Below are 6,730 nucleotides of genomic sequence, written 5' to 3'. Positions count from 1 at the left end.
TTGCATGTTGACATACAAATAGAACTTACTAAATATAAAACCTGTAGATTTTTAAATTTCAATTTCAATCATTAAAGTAAATTATGAATTCTAACAAACCTTTCTTTGGAAGGTTTGCAAGACAAATGTTCAAAGGTTTGAAGACTTACCGTGATTTCAGTTTTCCCCAAAGGGCTGATCTCCAGAGTTGTGAGATTTCAGTTCCCATGATCCCCAGTAAGAAAAAAGACTGCAATTATTTACTGCAGTAATAAATCATAAAAAGAAAATATTGGATAGATAATTTTATAGATTGTGTGACTTTTGAAGTCAGTAGATTGCAGAGGTAAGAAAGTATACTCCTCCTTTGGAGCCTATGGAGACTTCAAAAAGGGAGTAACTTCCAGACCATGTAGAAGTCATGTGAGAGAACCGTGCTCTCACATCGCCTCTGGATCCTCAAAAAATAAGTTTGATTTACCTGTATTTAATTTTTATAATTATTTGATGCTTCTTTATATCATGGCGGTCAAATTCCCGGCCTATGGACCAGATGTGTCACAGGCTGGCCACGCCCATGCCCAGTTTAGCGAAGGAGAAAAAAGTCCTGATAAGTCACATGGTACCACGATGACATCATGAGTTTGAGACCCCCTGTTTTATATAATACATGGCAACACATGATTGTACTGTATTTTTTTAAAAATAAATAAGTAAGTAAAGAATTGTTTCTCTTTTGTTCAGGAGGCAGGTGGTGATATACCAGCAGACTCAGGCATTTTCCAAATGTTTGACATGGTGACCCCAAAAGATTTGCCATTGCTGTTCTAGTGGCTACTATTTTAAAGCAACAAGCACTTGCTGTTATTATAAGAAGGATTTGGTATTTTCAGCATTCGGAGGATAAACGCATCGGTAAAGAATCTGTCCCTGTTTTGATATGAGGGACTGGATAATACACATTACTTTCCTAAATTTTCTTCTCAGCTCAAAAATGCTTTATCCAAAGCATTTTTTATCCACTTCACTTTATCCAAAGATTATCCGATGGTTTTCCTATGCATGCAAGGTTTATATTTAGGTTCATTTTTCTGAGGGCAATAAGGAGAAATTTCAATCACAGTTATTCTCAAGACTGCTTACAAATGCTTCAGCAAGTTAGATGAAAATTTTGGCCTCATTTGTTAGAATTTAAATATACCCTACTCTGGTTAGCAGTTCATATCCAATGATAGATTGAGTGCAAGAACATTCCCTCATAGTATCTTCTAGTTTAGTCACAGATGTGTTGTTTCTCTCTAGTTAGCACAAGGACCATTGGAGTTATGGTAGCCTTGTTCCATTTCCCCTTGAATTTCTTATTCTGATTCTTTGGTTAGGATTGCTAGTGAATTTCCATATCTTGGTCATTCCTATGGTAGTCAAAATAATACTTTTTCACCAGATTCTTTTTTTTATCTTGTCCGATACAATGATTTTCATGCATATGTTTCAGTAAGCCAGTCCTGACATTCTGTAGAACCATGACTGCATCATTTTTGCTTTAACTTGTGCAGGATTCCCTCTTTTTAAGTGGACAAAATACCCCAGAATTATCTACCCATGAATTTTTATTGTCAGTTTTTGCCCTGGGGTTACTTCCATTTTTGTTACAAAGGGGAGCCTTATTAGTCCTGCCTCAGTACTTTTTCTTTTCTTGGCTGGTTTCCCAGACTAATTAGATCTGGGAAGATAAAATTCCATAGAATACTTCTCTTACTGATCTTTCCCCTGCCTTTGTAACGTTTTGCTTATGTTCTTGTGGAGACATCTGCTATTTTTGTTTTTCTTGCTGTGGCTACGGATGAGATTTTCATGAATCGGTTGTCTACAATAATTGCTTCATAGGCATCCTTTTCACAACACCAACTATGATTTCTTGCTTCAACACTGAGATTTGAACCCAGGCTTCAATTCACAGAACTTTTCTAATTTGGCCAAAGATGCAAGTGATAGCCTCTATATTAGAACTGTCAAACCCCTGGCCCATGGGCCAGATGTGTCACACACTGGCCATGCCCAGTTTAGCAAAGAGGGGAAAAGTCCCAATGTGTCATGTGATGCCACCATGACTCCCATGCTCTAAACTATATTTGTATGTATTGCTGGCTAGATGTGGTCTTACTAGAAGTCTCCCACTGCAAGGGTCCAAGATCTGTCCTGGCCATTGATGTCTATCTGTACCATGTTCACTTTCTAGGAAATGAGCCAAAAGTGATTTATTTTGCAAAGCACAGTTAAATTGTGTTGCTAAGCACCATATTTGAAACTGTCCATTTAAATTCTGGCTAAAATCATAATAAGTCAGTGCAATGAGGTGATGAAAATTGTCATTCTATAAAGCCCAAGCATTTCAACTGTGAGTTACGCAGTCTCAATTAAAATTATATTGAGTCACACATTAATTAAGATCTGTTTCAAATATGGTTCAAATATGATTCATACAACATGCTAATCCCAAACCTAGAAAACTACTGTTTTTTTCTTGATTACTCATACAATATAATCAATCAAAAGTATATTTCTTTTTATCATCATTTTTATATATTTTCTCCCAAAGGATTCTGGAGTAATATACCAAAAGAATATAATTTTGAATAAAATTTTATAAAAGTCTACCATAGCATAAGACAAAAAAAAAAACCTAAATAAAAATGTAACAAAAAAAGAGAAATATCTAGTGCATGTATTTTCCTTAGCTTAAAGGTAGATCAGCTTGAGGGGATTTGCCTCAAAGAGATTTATCATATCAAGCCTGGGTATGGTCAACCTCAACTGGAAGATCTACCTAACAGAAAAGAGCTTCTGAGCATGTGCAGCATATGCCCAGAAACTGCTATTGTAGATACAAATCAAGTGGCATGTGTAGACCAGCTTCCAGTCAAAACCTGAGCTTCCTGGATCCCCTTTGAAAGAGCATGTCAGTCGAATCTCTCTGGCAGCTCAATTTCAAAGCTGACAGTGAAAACAAATTCACCTTTGAAGATATGCATTGCTGAATACACATGCAATTTACATTTATGGTGCCAGACTATTCAGTTTTCGATGAGTGTCCTCTGCATATTTAAACTACAGAGATATTTGCAGTTATAATAGTATTCAAATTCATGTTGCATTTTGCACAGGAAGATGTGATGTCCTGATAATGTTCAATCTGATGCTGTACTTTGTATGATTCTATTTTCAGGAAGCATGACAGCAAGGCTGATTGATTTCAATCAGGGACTTTGTCTCAAAGGAAGTAGTTGCCGATGCAAGCATAGACACCACATTCTTCAAATGATGGGAAACATCATGGCTACGCTGTTACTGTGGCAACACTGTGCTTCACCATTTTGCATGAAGGAAGTGCTTCATTTGAAGCTTCATCAAAACAAAATGTTATGGCCCACCTGCGGCTAGCAGAGTTGGCAATAGAGTAGGACAGTGAGGAGGTTGGGGAGAAACATGGGTCAGTCCTGGAGGCTGAGGAAGGCTCGGACGAGGGCTCTACGTCAGAGGCAGAGATGGGGCCAGGGCATGCTGGCAGTTATCAGTTGCCTTCAGAATTGGACAGCAATGAGGCGGGAGAGCACCTGGAGTCGGTTCCCAGCCTGTGCATGCACAGAGCTGCGATAAGAAAAGAACAATTACGAACTAAGGGTTGACGTGAGAGTAAGGCTACTGGTGAACAGTGAATGGCCCCTCCCATAGGGATTAAAATAGGAGCAAAAGGGGAAGGGGTTTTTGCAGGAAACCATTCATTCATTTGTTCATTGCAGCAGAGTGAAGATTTGTCTGTGCATCTCAGAGACCCTGTGCCAAGCCTTTCCTTGTCAGCACTGCATTTGAAAATATTTACTTGGCAGCTCTCCAAGCTAGATAAGGTCTGTGCTCCTAATTAGACTCTTAAAAGACTGCCAGGCCTTTGGCTGAATGTGAATGCAAGAAATTCACCTTTGTTTAATAAAAGGGGTTTTACCAGGACAAAAAGTCTGCTTAGTGCTTTTTGGGGAAGCCTACGTCAGAACACAAAATGCCCCTTTGAAGTACTGGAAATGTGATTCCAGTACAACCAGCTGACCAGTTTGTGGCACCAATTTGTATTTGATAAAGAGGGGTTTTCCCTGTTCCCATTTCCTTGTCTTTCACCTTTGTTTATGAGCTTGGTATTTCAGGGTTTTCTGCCATTGTTCACTGTGTATATGCATACATGATGCTTTTGTCTGTCTCCTTCTAACTTAACATAGTTAGATAATCTATAGACTCTGCTTATTCCTTCCATATGTTTCCTTAAATCATCTTTATATTCAAATTATAACATGACTCACTAATAATGGTTCAAGTTAGATTCCCATTCTCGGGAATGTTCATACACATGCACAAATGGTTCACTTCTAACAACTGGAAGGCCCTTCAGACAGTCAGTCACAGTTGCAACCTCACACCTTGACTACTGCAACCCCTGTACATGGGGGCTGCATTTGAAGACCACCCAAAGGATTCAATTAGTCCAATGACATGTGCAATGATGGGCATGTCTTGGTATGATTATGTGATGTTCCTGCTTCATGAACTCTACTGGTTGCCAGTTTGCTTCTAGGAGCAATTCAAGATGCTGTTTTGATCCAACAGGTTGGGTGCACTCCAGGTTCCTTTGATAAAACAATGCCGCTTATCAGAATCATAGAAGCAAGTCTTCTATGCTCCAATGCCTGTCCTCAGGAATGAAGTTACCTCTGAGATCCAGTTGGGTCTCACCTGATGACTTTCAGGAGGCCTTGACTCCAGATTTGATTCTACTTTCAGATGTCAAGTTAGAGTGGTTGGAGCACCTTGTGTACATGTCATTTTTGCCTCAATAATCAATTTTGCCACTTAGTTATTGTTTTTGTTCTATACTTGTATATGTTGTTTGTTTGTTTTTATTTTATAAGCCACCCTGAGACAGTAGGAGTCAAGTGGTATCCAGGTTGAAAAAAATTAGCAAATAAAATAAAGGGCTAAACACCCTGATAAAGAACATTTTTAAAAACACAGCTATCAGACCAAAATGTAGCTGTCATAGTTTATATATCAGAGGAAGAGATGGTCTTCTTCAGATGCTCATATATCAAATAACTTGAGCAAAGAAAACTTTAATGTACTTGTGTGATGTATCAAACAAACAATATTAATGATTAAGCTGGCAAAGAAAAATTATGGACTTATTCCACCAAAGTAATATTTAAATACACAAAGAAACAACAACAAATTAGAATATTTCCTATGCAAGAGTATGCACATTTTTCACAAATAAATCCCACTTAGCTTTATTAACTGGTACATGATATATCTGCATGTAAATGTAAAGGTTAATTTAAAGATAAATGCAATATCAGTCAAGGATGGGAAACCATTAAAAGAATATCAAAATTCATATGAGCCTTATATTTGTTAGAAGCAAACAAAACATTATGAAGTTAATATATTTTATGACCTTTTGGTTAGTTCTAATAATAGTATTTCAGATTTTGATTATATGAAGCTGCCATGTTATATCTACTCCCTGTAGTAAGAGCCAGTAAACTCAGAATGATTTACTTCTCAGCTGACATTTATATGACTGTACTGGAAGTACAGTAATTAAAGCAGTTTTTACAGAATAAAATATTATCTTTAACAAAAAAGGTAACAGAATATTTTTATTACCACAGATTTTTAGATATTAGTAGTTGATAAAAAAAGGATGTTTTAGGAGACAATGCCTTGTAAAAGGTGGTATATTGCAAGATAATGCCAAATATAATATACATATGAGAATTCCAAGGAACATGTGGTTCTTCATTCACATCTGAACAATTATACTTTCATTCTTAAAATATAAACATTGAATCATTTCTGAGATTAAGTGTACTTAAATTGGTTAATAACCCCAAAAACTACTCACAATCTTAGTATAAACAGCATATAACTGTTAAGTACTGTAAGTGTGAAAAAATTACAACTACAGTATCATCTGCGGCTGAAAACATTTCTTTTTATAAACAGCACTGCAGACTTCCGTTGGAGAAACCACTCAATTTTTTCCAGGACTTTGAAGAATGCTTTCAGAATCAAAGTGCCTAAATAATTTTGTACACACACATTTTCCATTGACATGTGACATTCTATTTACAACCACTTAGTGTGCAGGTAATCCTATACTTATAACCATTTGTTTAATAACTGTTTGAAGTGACAAATGGACTTATGATGGGTTTTCATACTTACGACCATGAGATCAAAATTTAGTTGCTTGCCAATTCAGCATATATTTATGAAGGTTGTAGCATTCCAAGTTCATTTGATCACTATCTGCAACCTTCTCAGCCAGCATCCAACAAGCAAAGAATGTGGGAAACTGGATTTACTTAATTCACTTAATAACTGTCGTGATTCACTTAACAACCATAGCAAAAGCATAAAATTGGGCATAGCATAAAATTGGGCATGACTCACTTCCACCTTGCTTAGCGGTGGAAATTCAGATGCCAATTGTGGTCATAAATCAGGGACGACCTGATTCTTTTGAAAAGGTAGAAGAGAAACATTTTCTGGATAGTGCTGTCTAGGAAATGCAATCCCATATTTAGAGAATAAAAAATAGTTTCCCCAGTAATTGTCATTCTGATGGCCTCTTTCATGGTGTAAATATTTGAAAGGGACCAATACGATTAAAGGGCAACAGGATTGTACTAATGACATCACTCCT

Source organism: Notechis scutatus, chromosome 5 (genome assembly GCF_049901735.1).
Source record: "Notechis scutatus isolate UNSWTSFEM ecotype Mainland chromosome 5, rNotScu1.2, whole genome shotgun sequence".
Classification (NCBI taxonomy): domain Eukaryota; kingdom Metazoa; phylum Chordata; class Lepidosauria; order Squamata; family Elapidae; genus Notechis; species Notechis scutatus.
The sequence above is the reverse complement of the archived record's forward strand: the minus strand, read 5'-3'. Positions refer to the sequence as shown.